Below are 17,697 nucleotides of genomic sequence, written 5' to 3'. Positions count from 1 at the left end.
TACTGAATAGCAAACTATCAGCCTAAAATAGAAACAGGCTTCCTATGTCCAAAATCCACTTCTGTTCCCATAACTATAGTTGACATACATGCAGCTGTAGGTTTGGCTAAATGTAACAAATTTCCAGCAGCAGTAGTTTACATTTGATGTGAAATATCACATAAGAAGAAGAGGATAGGGAGGTGAATCCAGGTTTATCATAACATCTAGCAGTATCCTTAAAATGTACGACACATTCCACTTTTCAATCTACCATCCTCAGTGTAGCCATGCCTGTCCTTGGGCTTGTTGCCTCATCGTTGCAGGGTGGCTGCCTGAGCCAAAAGGATGACATTGTCGTTGATTATCATCCTAAGGAGGAAGAAGGCAGGCAGAAAAAGTGCTTTCTTTTATCACAGAGGAGGGCTTCCCAGATGGCTCTAGGGGTATAGAACCTGCCTGCCAAAGTAGGAGACCTAAGTGTCGCGGGCTCAACCCCTGGGTTGGGAAGATCCCCTGGAGGAGGATATGCAACCCACTCCAGTATTTTTGCCTGGAGAATCCCATGTCCAGAGGAGCCTAGTGGCCTACAGTCCATAGGGTCACAAGGAGTCGGACACAACTGAAGTGACTTAGCATGCACGCACATCACAGAGGAAAAGCTTTCTCAGAAGCCCTCCAGTGGACTTCTGTCTAAACCTGTTGGATCAGAACTGGGTCATATGGCGAAGTACAAGGGAGACTGGGAAAGTGTGTATCAGGAAGGAGCATGCCAGAGGCAAGGTGGGTGTAGGTCTTTTTCTCCAGGGACTGGGGTGGAGTGTGGGCCTATAGTCAACCTAAACTACTGGGGTTCTGCTAGCAAAGAAGACAGTGGAGGTGGGAGGGGTCGTGACAGCAGTGACCATCATTTGCTCAGTGTGACCTTGGGTAAGTTCATTAGCATCCTTGCCTCCGTTTCCTCAGTAGTAAAATTGAAGTAATTATAAAGCCTAATTCCTAGGCTTGAGGTAAGGATTAAATGTCCTAACCCATGCTAAGTGCTTGATTAAGTACGTGGTTCAGTTCAGTTCAGTTGCTCAGTCGTGTCCGACTCTTTGCGACCCTGTCAATTGCAGCACGCCAGGCCTCCCTGTCCATCACCAACTCACTCGTAAATATTAGCTACTAAAAAAAAGAGGTGCTGTATTTCCCCAAATGCTCTGTGTACAAGCCAGTTCCTCAGATTCTTTGGATAGCACCATGTGCAGAAGATACCGAACTGGAAAACATGGTTTCCAACCCTCAGAGAATTCTTTCCACCAGAAATATGTCTGTTGGCCAAAAAGTTGGCTGTGTTAGGTTGGCCCAGAAATTCGTTTATGTTTTTCGGTACATTGTTTCAGAAAATCTCAAACTTTTTAGCCAGCCCAATAATTTAGAGCTTTGTGCTCTTGCCTGCAGTAACCCCCATTTCTCTTCTTTTCTCCCTTCCCTCCTTTCTTCCTTCCTTGCTCTCACATCTACTCTTCCATCTTTTCCCATTCACACCCTTTTCTCCCTTCTCTTCCTTTCAGGCCAGGAAGTAATCATTGCTTTGCCCCTGCTCCTGACTGCAAGGCTGAAAATGATGTTGACCCTCAGCCAGGGCTTCAGATTCCTATGAGACAGTTATCCTTCAAGGACTAATAGGTGATCTCTTCAGAGCTTGATTAATTTATTCTGTGTGTGCTAGAGTAATTCACAAACCAGGCGACAGTCATGCATCTAGCATGGGTGGATTAGATGATAAGCACGCTGTATTGCATTAGTTTCTTTTTGCCATATTACTCAAAGGTCAGAAGAAAATCATTGCAGGGAAAGGCAAAAAGCTTTTAATTTCACCAAAATGGTCTTTCCATCTTTTTTTTTTTTAAATGAGTGGGGCAGAAATGAAACAAATGACTTAAGAAATGAATGTTGAAAGAATATACCTGCAAAAGAATTACCCAGCAAAAAGAAAATAAGAGAATGTGTGTGTTACAAGCTTTGAAGATGAGCACAGAAAAAAGTCTGCATTAAGAGAACTCACATACTGAATATTTAAAGTTATTCTGAGAAATCCAAGACATGAATTTTGAAGACGAAAACTCCAGTGTGCAGTAAAATCTTTCTTCAATCTAATGATGTGTCTTTTGAATGTTAGTAAAATCTTGTGTTCTGTTTTCTTTCTTTTTTTAATTGCCTGTAAGTTAGCACAAGAGGAAAATGATTCCAATTTGTACATAGCAGAGAAGGGAAAGGGAAGGGGGAAAAAAAAAAAAAAGAAACCATGGAAGTTAATTCCAAGCTGTATTAAATCAGCACCCTCCCCTTGGTCATTAACCCCCAGCTCTCCATGGAAACAGAAAAAAGCCCAGGGTGCTTGGGCCAGTTTCTGAGGGAAAACAGCCAGGTTAGGTTCCGCATTACCCTTATCTCCACCAAAGGCAATTAATGGGATAAATCTGGGAATTGACTGGACTTGTGTTCCCTGCTTCTGTCCGGCTGGAAAGCTTTAGCAGAGTCAAGACCTCAGATGCCTCTGAGGACCAGAAGAAGATGAACAAAGGCAAAAAGAGCCACTAAGTAACAATAAAGCAAAACTGCTTGAGACCAAATAGCAACAAAAGTGTAGGACCACAATAAAGGACGCAGTAACAAAAAAGCAATGAGGAAGGTATGTAGGAACTAGATGGATTCTCAGCATGCATTGTTAATATTGTTAGGAAGAAAACAAGGCACAGAGCAGTAAATGTAGATTGCTTTCCTTTGTGTAAAGGGGAGAGGAAATCACACATACACATACAAAGTATCAAACCAACAGAAATGAAAGTGTTAGTTACCTGGAGGTAGGGAGGAAGAGGAGGGGCAGGTGGAGGGGGATATGGATGAAAAAAGTTGATTTCTTTAACTATATTTTTATGTAATTTTGAATTTGAGCCACAGAAAGGCTCAAATGCGTTTTACCTGTTCAAAACTAAAACTTACAAAGAAAACAAAAGCAAACCAAATTTGAAATCAAACCAAAACAAGTTACTCTAACTATTTACCAAGTCCAAGCTCCTTCTGCTCGCTGCACAATAGGCCAATAAATCTAGGAGACAGGTGTTGAGGCAAGGAATACAACTTTGTTTACAAAGCTGGCTGACTGAGAAGATGGGGGACTAATGTCTCAAAATAACCATCATGTTGGGGCATGGATGCCAGGTTCTTTTATGAATCAGAGATGGAGGAAGATAAGGAAATAAGGTAAAAAGACCATTTAATTGTTGCAAACAACTCCTAGAATGGCAAGTTCAGGCAGCTGCTGCTGTTGCTGCTAAGGCGCTTCAGTCGTGTCCGACTCTCTGTGACCCCATAGATGGCAGCCCACCAGGCTCCCCCGTCCCTGGGATTCTCCAGGCAAGAGTACTGGAGTGGGGTGCCATTTCCTTCTCCAGTGCATGAAAGTGAAAAGTGAAAGTGAAGTCGCTCAGTCAGGCAAGGGGATGTGTTAATTTTTTCTTCCTGCCATCTGCAGGTGGACAAGGTTATGAACAAAGGCACTTTAGTTTAACAGGCAGAGGAGGGCAAGGTTCCCTAAGGCAAGCCATTATATTTGCTTATAATAACAAAAGCAGCAAAAGTAAAGCAAGAGGAACAGATCTGTCATGGAGTCATAATTAACCCTTCCCAGTTACATATGGATAACATAGTAAATATAGAAAATAGTTCTTTCAAGTGATTTTGGAATACAATACTCCTACTGTTCATCTTTTTTCTTTTTTTGCTATGCTGGTCTTCATTGTTGCGGGCAAGCTTTCTCTAGTTTCAGCGAGCAGGGACTGCTCTTCTTGAGGACACAGCCTTCTCATTGTGGTGGCTTCTCTTGGTTTGGAGCCCAGGCTATAGGGTGAGTGGGCTTCAGTAGTTGCTGCACGTGAGCTCAGTAGTTGTGGCTCTTGGAATGTGGAATCTTACTGGACCAGGGATTGAACCCGTGTCCCCTGCTTTGCCAGGTGGATTCTTAACCACTGGACCGCTAGGGAAACCCTTACTATTCATCTTTAATTGAGTATATTCTAAGGACAAAAAGAAATACGCTCTTAAAAAAATCTAAACTTCTGCCATTCTATATATCTTTTATAAACTAAAGGAAATTGGTAAATATTTTAATGTCATTAGAAACTGCATACACACACACAGAAACTGATATGAGGGAGGAGGTATGATATAAAATTTTGAAAGTTGAACTCATGATTTAAATACATGTCTTAGCTTTAACCACGAAGAGAGCTTACAGGCAATAACACTCCAATGACAATGAACTCTCTGAGTTCAGAGATTTGGGATTTTAGATACTATTCTCTAATAAAAGATCTCAAGGCTCCTTATTCTAGACCTGGGATGTGGAAAATGCAAGCACATTTTCTTGTGCTAAAAAGCAAGGAAGTGCTCAAAGAATCATGGGGACATCTCAAAGGACACAGGATCCAGCTTAATTGAAGGAGCTCCCTCTGGCCAAATTTGGGGCAGTTTGAACCAAAAATGATTGCAATTGACTATAAAAACTGAATCAATAAAAAGCCACAAGTCCATATCACTGTTAAAGAGAGACAGAAAAAAACCCAATTTACCAGCATTGAAAGTAACTATGGCTACTTCTTATTCTGAAAGTTAGCAAAGAAAAGGGGGCATTTACCCTGCCTTTTAAAAAGAAACTGTAATTCATTCCCAGTAGGTAAGGAAAAGCTCTTTTTTCCCTTTTACAAAGATATGCCTGCAAATAAAGGAGAAGAAATGAAAATTTAGAAAATCACCATTTTGTAACCATCAGTTAAACAATATATACAATAACAAAGGGTGCGTTTACATCAAGTACAGAATGGATAATCCACACTCTGCCATAGAGATTTTCAAGAGAATCCCACCTTTACAATGGAAAGACCAAGTGGTCATATTTAACTTCATTTAACATCCCAGCATTTTATCTCCTGACTGAGGTGATGTGAAGTACAATCACCTTTGAAGTATCCCCATCTAACGTGTTTAACATAATCCCAATCCAGTCTTTAGACCTAACCTCCAGTTTATAGGAAAAATCAGAAGGAAAAGTTAAGTAACACCACAAGGAAACAATCAGAGAAATCCAGAATAGGGGTTATTCTACCAAACTTTGACCTGTGCTCTTCTAAAAGTCAACATCATAAAACAAAACAAACCGCAGAGTTTGAGGAGCTGTTCTTGTTTACCTTGTTTAGCCAAATACTGTGAGTCGAGCTTGATTGAATATTGGTTCAAAAACGCAAGTAAAATCTACAAATGCAGTTGGGCACAAGGAAATTTTAATCTGGACTGTCTGTTAAACTTGGGTATAAATAGGAAACTATTGTTAATTTTCTGAGGTGTGATAACGGTGCTTTATGCTTACGTAAGAAAATATCCCTATTCTTAAGGAGATACAGAATGAAATATTTAGGGGCAAAATCTTGAGATGTTCACCTGTTACTTTGTTTCAAAAATTCTTATAGATGATAGATTATAGATGTAGTGTAAGGGAGTTAGAGGAGGCGAGGTTCGGAAAAAGAACAAGATTGGCAATTTACGGGAACAGATCACCTCTCATGAGGCGAGAAGGGGCAGCAGTCAGATTAGTGAGCTGCTGCACTAACCCAAGAAAAGAGTAAGTATATATAGGCATATATGTGGAAAGCTAATGTCTTAAGGGGGCCTGTTCTTCTCCAAGATTGTTTCGGATTAGTTATCTCTTAAAAGGCTGGGGCGCTGCTGCTAAGTCACTTCAGTCCTGTCCCATCTGTGTGATCCCATAGACAGCAGCCCAGCAGCAAAAGGCTGGGGCAAGGAATTCTGGAGATCGGCCAGAGGCTGGACCGGCTGGGAGCTGAAAGTAATCACCCTAATGTCCTTTTTTTTCCCCACCTTTGGGTGAGAGAGTTCTTTGTTTTGCATAGAATGGTAGGGAGGACCTGGAGGGGAGTTTTAACTCCAGGCTATTTTGAGCCAAGTAACTTTCCTTCAATAGACGGTAGATAGATAGGTATGGAAGAACCAAAAGTGGCAAAATTTTAATAACTGCTGAATCAAGGTTTTGATATTTTTTAAATATTTATTTTTCTGTTTGACTGCATTGGGCCTTAGTCGCAGTATATGAGATCTTCTCTGCAGTCCACGGACTCACTATGGAGCATGGGCTCCGGAGTGCTCAGGCTCAGTGGTTGTGGCTTGTGAGCTTTATTGCCCTGCAGCATGTGTGATCTTAGTTCCCTGACCAAGGCTCGAACGCCTGTCCCCTGCATTGCAGGGCAGATTTTTAACTATAGGACCACCAAGGAAGTCCCAAGATTTTGATAGTTTTCATAATTTATATACAAATTAAACAGAGAGACAATATCTGGCACTTAATAAATAGATACTCCGTGCATTTTCTCTTTGCTTCCCTGGATCACTGAGCAGAGCTTCCCAAAGTGACAGGGGCAGCATGTGAGACGTGGAAAGGACTATGGAGATCACCTGTCCAACCCCTTAATGTGACTACCAGGAGTCCCTGAGCTCAGAGATCGGTGCTCCTTTAGGACCAGCCTCCCTGAGGCTTTGTTGTTCTTCCAGTGAGAGAATGAGCCCTGGAATCAGGAAGACATGATGCAAAGCCCCTGTGTGATCTCAGGCAGGGATCACTTGATGTCCTTGAGATTTATCTGCCTCCCACATCCTCCTAACAGGATAATCATCTCATCTCACATAGTCATTAGAGGATGAAGTGAGAAAAATATGCACAGAGCCTCAGGCAGAACTGCCACGGAGCCAAGAATCCCAGGAAGCGCTGGTTCTTATTACTCCTGCCCCCAACTCCTCAGCACCCTCTCTGTTTCTCCTTCCCTTGGCCTTTCCTACAGTCAGCCCCTTCAGCACCCATCTCTTTGGGCTCTTACAAACAAAGCCAGGTGCAGGGTCACGGTACGGGTGGGCTTCTGTGTTTTGCTTTGGCTGTGCGTGCCCCCATCTGTGTTGAGGAACTGTCTTGAACAGCCCTTAGGGCCTCCTGCCCACAAACCTGGCCAAACAAGGTGGCTCCAGCCCACTTTCTTATAAAATAAAACTGTGATGAAATCAAGGGTGGCTTTAAACAGATTTTATACAAAGAAATATAAAATATGAATAAAAGTATAAATCAGAAACCCTTTGATGAGGACAATTTGTTGTGTGCCTCAACTCATAGACAGGAGGAGACAATGGCTTTTGAAAAAAATTATCTTGACTCTTCATGATTGATTTTTGGGTATGTTTTTTAAAACGCTACTCTTTCCCTTCAGTCATTCATAATTCTTCTAAAGAGTAGAACACAGAGCAGAGAGCATTCAGTTTTCTATTTATTGTAAAAAAATGTACATATGTGTACAGTCAGAAATAGCATTGACATATCTATTTTTAAATTTATAAAAAATTTATAATGCCAAAGCATGCCAGACTTTTCAAAATGCTCATGGTATTGACTTATGATATCTTATGATATTTATTTTCATGTCATTCTCAAGAAATGCTTTGCAAATGCACATCCCGGTAAGTATGCACTTTGAAGAAATGTGAATGGAACCCTCCTGTCTCTTATTTAGCAAGATAACTACCTGTTGGGGGCCAGAGTGAGGTACTCCGCCCGTGACAAAGGTCATGAGGAAGGAGGCTCGACATACGCAAAGGCGGGATCGAGCCTCAGGAGTCCCCCTGGAAATCCTCAAGCATCTACCCCCATTACCAGAGCCTGCCTACTTTACTACTTTGTGCTCTTACCTACACCTCTGACTTTACGGGGGGCTGTCCCCCACCACCTCTTTCGGAGAAGGAGTTAACCTAGAGCTCCAGTTAATAATAATTCCTGGGCGTGATAAGAGTGTTTTAACCTACAAACTCCTCTGAAGGTTCTCTAGCCTGCCTGACTCGTCCAGCCACATGTGATTGCTCACAGCCTCCCAACCGTGAGAGGCACAAGATGCTTTAAACCCTCTAAAAACAGGTTCTTTAGAGAAGTTAGAAAACTATTAGTATAAGTATAATGGGCTGATTGGAAATTGTGTTGGTGAAGGGTTTTTCATTTGTTGAGCCAATGTTTGTTGCTAAGTCTCCACATCCCCTGCCCTTACACACATTAATGAATATATAGAAGAAATAAGTATTAACCTTTGATATTAATCACGTTAGACCTTAGGCTAAGTAAATTCTTTCCTTAACTAAAACCCACTACACCCTCACCCTGTAGGAATGTAACTTTACTTGGGTGGCGTCTGTTTTGAGAATAATCAACCCTGGAGAAATAAGTGTCCTGATTGACTGACCGCTGTCACAAGGAGAGGGTCGTAAATTGTCAGCAGGCCCCCCTGGCCAGAAGATGATGTAACACCCCTAAGACCTCTGTATACATTTGTGTGAAGCACCTGACTTTAATAAAAGTCAGGACTGCTGTCCCCACGTGACTTATGTATAACATCTTAGTGTATAAAAACAGACTCTGGAAAATAAAGAATTGGGATCAGTTTCTCAAAATACTGGTCTCCTCATGTCGCTCTCTCTCTCACTCTGGTTGAGTCTCCATCTGGAGCACGGAACCCACCATGCTTACTAATTATGCCTGGGCTTCTAAGATCCGACCGGGGAGGCCTCAGTGTCTCCTCTCCTTCGGGAGAACGGAAGGACGCCTGCGGCCTACGTAAGTGGTGCAAACTTCTTGTCTTGAAGTTTTATTGGTCTCCCGAGTAAACCAAGCTACTCAGCCTCTTTTCTCCACTGAATTTTCCTACTGAGCTATCCTTATTCTATTACTCTTTATATCTTTAATTAATATCTAATTGAAGCTATTGTATCCTGATCCTCGCCTATGCCGTCTCTCCTTCGAATACCCTGGATCAGCCGGGGCTGGTCCCCGGCAGGACCATGTTTGGAAGCATCCCCAGTTAAATCCACATAACAGAAAGGCTATTATCATTGAAGCAAAATTGTCCTGCCACCCAAGACAAGAACAAAACAACAAACTTTTTGCTGACAAAGTTAAGTTACCTGCCACCTGATTACAATCACCCAACCCAGACGTTTTTTTTTTAAAGACAATGAGTCTTGAAGTAAAAATAACCATTCCGTTCCTTTTAGTGGCCAAGTAATATTCCATTGTTTATATTAATACGTACCACATTTTCTTTATCCAGCCAGTTGTCATTGAAAATTTAGCTTGTTTCAATGCTCTGGCTATTGTAAATAGTGCTGCAGTGAGTGAAATACGGTCATTTGTTGAGATGTGGATGGACCTAGAGGCTGTTGTACAGAGGGAAGTAAATCAGAAAGAGAAAAACAAATATCGTAGGTTAATGCATATATGTGGAATCTGGAAAAATGGTGCAGATGAAGCTCTTTGCAGGGCAGGAATAGAGACACAGATGTAGAGAATGGGCATGTGGACACAGTGGGTGAGGGGGAAGGTGGGACAAATCAGGAGATTAGGATTGACATATATACACTATCATGTATAAAACAGATAGCTAATGGGAAGCTGCTGTATAGCACAGGGAGCTCAGCTCGGTGCTCTGTGATGACCTAGAAGGGTGGATGAGGCTCAAGAGGGAGGGGACAGATGTGTGCATATGACTGATTCACTTTGTTGTACAGCAGAAATTAACACAACGTTTAAGGCAATTATACTCCAAAAAAAAATAATAATAACCACAACTTATGCACTGGAGAAGGAAATGGCAACCCACTCCAGTATTCTTGCTTGGAGAATCCCAGGGACAGAGGAGCCTGTTGGGCTGCTGTCTATGGGGTCTCACAGAGTCAGACACGACTAAAGTGACTTAGCAGCATGGAATTTTTAATAAGTATCAGTTACTGCACTTGACATTTTATAAGTATGCTCACACTTAATCCTCGTGGCAACTCTTTAAGAGAGATGTTCTTCTCCTTTTACAGACAAGGACATGGAGTCTCAGACAGGTTAAGTACTTTGTCTCATAAGCTGCAGAGCCTCATTTGCATCCGGGCCCCACTCCAAAGCCGGTACTTTTATTCACCAATAAACTACACCAGCTGCACAGTTATCCTGCCCCGAAGTAGCCTCATGGAGGTCACTGTGGTGATAAGGTCCATTTGACTGGACTCTTAACTGCTGTTTTTTTCTAACTACATCAGTCAGGCAGTATAATCCGGGAGTCAACTCATCACTTAATTGGTCCACTCCTGTTGGCTTGTTGTCTGAAACTGCAGCTATGCTTGATCCCCTCTCTCTCACGCCAGGAGCATGTGATCCCCACTGTGAGGCTCCTAAACCTATGGCATCCGTGGGCCTCATGGCCTCCCAAGCAGAGGCTGCGCCCAGCCAACCTAAGAATGTCTGAGCACTGGTGCTGAGCCCACCGTCCCCTGGTGATGTTACTGCCCCTGCCAGTCCCTGTCCAGGCAGCCTTTAGGCTGAGCCCTGAGAGCGGACCAGGAGTGGCTTTCTTGGACTGAAACCAAGGGAGGAATAAACTTCCAGGTCATCTTGGGTCACTTCTGTGGCTCTTTCTGTTTCTGCTCCTAGAGTTCCACCACATCAGGAAGTGACTTTAGCCTGCTCTGCTCCATGGACTGGCCTGCTATCTGTCACGGATTATAGCCTAGCCCTTCCTAAAACCCCCTTTCCCTCTCCTGTGACCACTGACCTCCAAGAAACCCATACTTTGTCTCCATCACCAGACCTGAGTCAGGCTTTGTCTCAGTTTGAATCAGAGGCGTTTTTGTGTGTGTCAAATAGGTGCTTGAAAGCTCCCCTGAATCCTTCCTGGAACTAGCTGGATGAGGAAGTAAGTATCTACTACATGCAGAGCTCTGTTGCTTAAGAGCCCGCAGAGGGCAAGACAAGGCAGATGCCGAGACGGTGTGAGGCCCAATGCAGATGCTGTAGGAACAAGCATAGACAAACAGTTTGAGAAAGAAAACCTCTGGGCCTCAGGCAGAAAGAAAGATTTCAAAGAGGCCATACCATCTTCCAACATTTTGGAGCCCCAAACATTGTGTGTCAGGGAACAGAAAGAAATGAAACTTGTATCTCACCTACCTTATCTCTTGCCGTCCCCACACATGCATCCTACATTCCAGCCAAGCTAAACTGATTGCTTTACCCATAATGTTGTCCATCATTTTTCACCTCCAATTCATTACTTTTTCTACATGGATCGCCTCCTTCCAATCCACAACCTCCAACTGGCTAAATCTAATCACCTTTCAAGACTCATGTCAGGGGTCGCCTTCTCTGGGATATGCTCCATGAGGTCCTCCCAGTAGACTCCCACAGCAGCATGTGTCTCTCTTCATCATTGATGGTTTTTAGCAAGGCTTCTAGAACTAGACTATCTGACTGTGAATCCTGGCTCTGACACCTGCCAGCCAAATTACCTTTACTTATTTAAGACAACTGAGTTTGTATCCCCATAGCACTTAGAATAATGCCTGGTCATAAGAAGCACCAAACAAGTGTTAGTTGTGATTGTTAACTACTACCATTATTGCCACCACCAGCAGCATGGAGTATACCCACCCTGGATTTTAAGTCTGTCTTTCTGTCCCCAGATTAGGGTCTTCCTGAGCACAGGATTGTGTATTATGTGCCTTGGTATTTTCCACCCTTCATGAATTTCGTGGAACATTAGTAGCATTAAATACATACTTGCTGGAATTGAAGGTGGGTGGATGGAGATGAATCTGGGCAGTTCCATAGGATAAGATCTGAGAACAGTGTCCAGGGACAGTATGGTTTAAGGTGAAGTCTTGTTTCAAATGATGAAGGTAGAATGGCGTCATCAGAGTCAAGGAAGCATAGAACTATGAATCCTGATGTTAGAGGCATCTGGGTGTGTTTTGAAATCACCAGGGCTGGTATCAGGAAGTGAAGACAGGAATCCCAGGGTTGAGATCCTTGCAGCAGATGGGAATGTGCCCAAGGGTTGGAAAGATGCTTTTGCAAAGGACAAGAGAAGGTATGGCATAAGGAGAAGGATTGCCTCACCCCCAATACATCCTGAGTGCCCGGGCCACCAGAAGTTTAAAAGCATGGCCCTGGTTGGCAGGCTGCCTGTTCAGAATCCTGCCCAAGCCCCCATAGCTTGTGGAGTTTGTACGTGTGAGGACGTATTTGTGAGCACACACAAAGCTTCATGCTGACTCACTGGCTTACTGACCTCTACCTACTCCTTTATCTCGCCAATCTCCCCTACATCCTATTTCAGCCATCTTTGCCTCAGAACTTGTTATTCTCTGTATCTATTGGCTCTTTGACCTAGGACGAGTCACTTCATTTTTCTGGGCCTTTGATTTTTTTTTCTCCACACAACATGGAGAAGTTGAACTGTGATCTCTACCGCAGTATTTTTAAAACTTCACATCGTCACCCATTAACGGGTCAAGACACCAATTTAATAGGTCAACGAGATGTTAAAATATGAAATAGAATGCGTATGTGTGTGTGTGTGTCCTGAGTCACGTGTAAATGTGTTTCTTACTATGTGTTACGGTCAAAAAAGATTGCAAGCGTGATTCTTTACATCCCTTTCCACTTTGAAATTCGAAACATGTATTTCCAACCTTCCTATGCAACTTTGAGGGTGGAAATGAGAAGAAGAATTTCATTTTTTAAGGAAGAGGTGCTCATGACAAAGGTCAGCAGCTTCCGGTTGTGCTGGATGACAAGGCAGTTATCCTCTGATTCTTCAGTTCAAGAAACTGCTGGTGACAATGGGACGGCAGGCACCAGATTGCTAGGGTAACATCGTATCTAGCTCAGAATGTCACCCTGAGGGGTAAGGAGGAAGCCCTCTGCTTCCCCTTAGGCCACAGTTCTGCGTTGAACACAGAGTATCTGCCAAAGGATGAAAGGCAGGAGAGGCAGGAAGAGGAGGAGAAACGGGAGGAGGGGTTCATACTTCCTTCTCCCATATCATGCTACATTTAAGTAAGACTTCAAAGGAAATGGCAACCCACTCCGGTATTCTTGCCTGGAAAATTCCATGGATGGAGGAGCCTGGTAGGCTCTAGTCCATGGGGTTGCAAAGAGTCGGACACGACTGAGCAACTTCACTGGTTCACTGGTTCGCTCCGTGGTGTATAAAATTCCACCATTACCAATCTAGTGCTGTGTGGTCACCACTCCTCCTCCTAGAGATCCCTCCCGAGAGGGTTACGGAACTCATAACATGACACGTGAGTGTGAGCTCCGCAGAGCCTGGAGTCTTGTTAAGGTCTTGAGTTTGACTCTCACAGGAAAGACAAATTCAGATCCCAGCACTGACGTTCAAGGTCTGGTCTCCCTTCTGTATCTTCTGAGCATCTATTAACTGCATAAATCTGTTTTTTCTTTCCTAATATAAAGAGGCTTAATTAGAACTTCTCTGAGGTTCCTTCTGTATACACCACCTTCCGGCACTGAGATCCCACTGTGCTAGGGGCTTTATACACTTTCTACTGGTTTTTTCCACATGGTAACCCCATGACAGACATATTTTCTTAATTTTTGAAAACTTTTACGTATTTATTTTTTATTTTTTTGGCTGTGCCGTATCTTGTTGTTGCCCAGGCTTTCCTCTAGTTGTGGCAAGTAGAGGCTACTCTCAGATCTCGGCGGGCGCATGGGCTCCTCGTCGTGGTAGCCCCTCTTGTTGGGAAGGACGGGCTCTAGGCCATGTGGGCTCAGTAGTTGTGGTTTGAGGGCGCTAGAGCACAGGTTCAGCAGCTGTGGCCCTGGTGTTGAGTTGCTCTGCGGCATGTGGGATCTGCCTGAACCAGGGATCAAACCCACGTCCCCTGAATTGGCAGGTGGATTCTTTACCACTAAGCTATCAGGAAAGCCCGGCAGAGGTGTTTTTATGCCGAGTTTTTGGATGTGGTGTGAAGTGTTGAGTGATAGGTCCCAGGTCACATGACTTGAAACCCACTCTGGTCTCTGCCTCCAAAACCTTTGCTCTTCCCGTTACACTTGTGGTGTCTGAACACCAGTCCCCTCAGGCCTGCTTGGAGGTCAGCATCCTGGCCCCATCCAGGCTTGTTGACTCAGAACCCAGCAAGGTGGTTAGCTTCCGGGGCTGTTCTGGTTTAGTCTCCATGTTTGAGGACCATCAGTTCAGTTCAGTCGCTCAGTCATGTCCGAGTCTTGCAATTCCATGGACTTCAGCATGCCAGGCCTCCTTGTCCATCACCAGCTTCCGGAGCTTACTCAAACTCATATCCATCATGTCAGTGATGCCACCCAACCATCTCATCCTCTGTCATCCATTCTCCTCCCGTCTTCCATCTTTCCCAGCATCAGGGTCTTTACAACTGAGTCAGTTCTTCTCATCAGGTGGCCAAAGTATTGGAGCTTCAGCTTCAGCATCAGTCCTTCCAATGAATATTCAGGACTGAGTTCCTTTAGGATGGACTGGTTGGATCTCCTTGCAGTCCAAAGGAATCCCAGGAGTCTTCTCCAACACCTCAGTTCGTAAGCATGAATTTTTCAGCGCTCAGCTTTCTTTATAGTCCAACTCTCACATCCATACGTGACCACTGGAAAAACCATAGCTTTGACTAGATGGACCTTTGTTGGCAAAATAATGTCTCTGCTTTTTAGTATGCTGTCTAGGTTGGTCATAGCTTTTCTTCAGGATCATATCATTAAACAAAAATGGACAGAAGCCTACAACAACAACAGAAAGTCTGATACACTTTAGTCCAGATGAGCTGATGAAAGGGCTTTCCTGAGAGACCACAGCACCTGACACATAAGCACACTTTCTAACGGCCAGGTGCTATGCTAGGTTCTTTATGTGGGCCTGTTTCATTGCAGTCAGGTTACAAAGTGAATGACTCCACGTCTCCATGTTATAAAAGTGACAAGTCTGAGGTTGAGGAACTTTCTGAGGTCATGCAGCCGGTAAGCAGCAAAGCCTTGAACCAGGCAGTGTGATTCCACTGTCCCCACCAGCAACAACCTGTTCCTCGGGCAAGAAAAGAAGCCAAGTAGCACAAGAGACGGAGAAGGCGATGGCACCCCACTCCAGTACTCTCGCCTGGAAAATCCCATGGACGGAGGAGCCTGGTGGGCTGCAGTCCATGGGGTCGTGAAGAGTCAGACATGACTGAGAGACTTCACTTTCACTTTTCACTTTCATGCATTGGAGAAGGAAATGGCAACCCACTCCAGTGTTCTTGCTTGGAGAATCCCAGGGATGAGGGAGCCTGGTGGGCTGCCGTCTATGGGGTGGCACAGAGTTGGACACGACTGAAGTGACTTAGCAGTAGCAGTAGCAGTAGCACAAGAGAACAAGGAAGGAGGAAGATAGGACAAAGAGCAAGAAATGAGTCTGAGAAGGAAGCCCGGGGCTACTGACTACAAATATCCTTTTATCTTAGTGTTTTCTATCAAGAGCCTTCTTGAGAGAGTTCGAAGAACCAGACACATTTATGTAATATTTATTGTGAAGCAAAATGAGGAACACAACATTTCCATTTCCAATTTCTGGTTAAAAGAAGTGCCTCTGTCATCAAGGAAGAATTCAGAACTCATAGAGTATGAAGATGGGCCCTGAAACAAGCTCTGCATCACTGTGGAAACAACCCAGACTTTTATGGAACTTCTGCAAGATGACAGGCAATGATCTGGGCCCTTCACCATGCCCTCTTGCTCTAGCTCTCTGCTTTGGTTTTTCTTTTGTCTGCACTGGGTCTTCGTTGCAGCGTGTGGACTTCCTCCAGGTGAGAGACATGGGCTTAGCTGCTCCGTGGCATGTAGGATCTTAGTTCCCGGACCAAGGATTGTACTCACATCCCATGCATTGGAAGATGGATTCTTAACCACTGGACTACCAGGAAAGTCCTGCATTTCTTTTTCTGTAAGAAGTGTCACCAAACCCAGTCTGTATATACAGTGAGGCCAAACAAACTGAAATGTCAGAGTCTGGAGCAGAGGAAGGTTTGTTACAGGTCCATGAAAGGAGATGGGTGACTCATGCCTCCTGAATCCCGAACTTTCCAAAGGGTTTCAGCACAGCACTTTTGAAGGCAAGGTGAGGGAAGGGCATGGTTTGTTGATGTCCAACTCCTTTGTTGTTGCAGCTGTCCATGTAGGTCAGTTCAGAGTGTTTCTGTATATTTCCAACAAAAGAAATGTTTTTCTCTATTCTGTAACTTTGTATCTCTATGTGACTGGAAAAATGTTATCTTCTTAAAGGTTAGCGCCTTGAGAATAGGCTATCCTGTATGTTTCAGGCTATAGGTAACATTCTTTTAGGAAAGGTACAGAGTCAGCAAGACTAAGCACAGGCAACAGAGCACAAAGGTTAGAGTAAAAAACTCTGTTATGGAGTCAGGTTTGTTCTTCCCTATGCCAGAAGCACATAGCAATACCTACTTCATAGAATTGCTAAAAGTATCAAACCCCTTCAATATCTGGACCTGCCTGGTGAACCATGAAACACTTGACACGTGTTCAAGGACATGATTATCAGGAAGGAGTTTTTTATCACACTTTATTTGCCAAGTACCCAGCGTTCACTCAGCATTGACTAAACATGGGTAAAGAAACTAATTTATGGTGGCAAAGCCATGGGGACCAGGTGTGAAATGGCCAGAGATGGGAGATCAGCACCTCACTTTGTACATGGTTCTTTGTCAGTTCAATCAGTGTCTTCTCAGTATTGCAGATCAAGACACATATAGGGTTCATACAGACATATATGAAGACCCCTGGAGGGTTGCTGCTGCTGCTGCTAAGTCGCTTCAGTCCTTTCTGACTCTGTGCGACCCCATAGACGGCAGCCCACCAGGCTCCGCTGTCCCTGGAATTATCCAGGCAAGAACACTGGAGTGGGTTGCCATTTCCTTCTCCAATGCATGAAAGGGAAAAGTGAAAGTGAAGTCGCTCAGTCGTGTCCGACTCTTAGCAACCCCATGGACTGCAGTCTACCAGGCTCCTCCGTCCAGGTTAAATAAACTGCTAGACCTTGTATGTCTTTTAAAAGGCAAAAACAAAAAGCAGTAAAGTGCTGGAGCACTGGCTCCAGGTGAATGTGACTTTTTTTTTCAGTAAAATACAAAAGATAGGGTAGAATCCCATTTATTATTACTTCTGGTAAGTGAAAATCATAGGACTCTCAAAATTAAAATTCAGGATGGTTTGAAAATAGAAAGTCACTTAGTCTGTTTGTACTGCTGTAACAAATTCCCATAGTCTGGGTAGCTTATAAACAACAGAAATTTCTTTATCACAGTGCTAGAGGCTGTTAGTCTGAGATCAGGTGCCAGCAAGGTCAGGTGAGGACCCTCTTCTGGGTCACAGACGTCCCACTGTGTCCACACGTGGTGGAAGGGGCTAGGGAGCTCTGGGGTGGGGATGGGGGCGACTCTTTTATGGGAGCACTGGTCCTGTCTATGGTCTCTCTTCCTGTTCTTAAAAGGGCATTAGTCCGATTAGGAGAGTCCCAACTCACCACCCGCATGTTTGGTAAGTCACTTCAATCATGTCTGACTCTTTGCAACTCTGTAGACTGTAACCCACCAGGCTCCTCTGTCCATGGGATTCTCCAGGCAAGAATACTGGAGGGGGTGGCCATGTCCTCCTCCAGGGGATCTTTCCAACTCAGGGATCAAACCCGTGTCTCTTATGCCTCCTGCATTGGCAGGTGGGTTCTTTACCACGAGTGCCACCTGGGAAGCCTAATTACCTCCCTCTGATGT

This window comes from Bos taurus, chromosome 9, assembly GCF_002263795.3.
Source record: "Bos taurus isolate L1 Dominette 01449 registration number 42190680 breed Hereford chromosome 9, ARS-UCD2.0, whole genome shotgun sequence".
Taxonomy (NCBI): Eukaryota; Metazoa; Chordata; class Mammalia; order Artiodactyla; family Bovidae; genus Bos; species Bos taurus.
The sequence above is the reverse complement of the archived record's forward strand: the minus strand, read 5'-3'. Positions refer to the sequence as shown.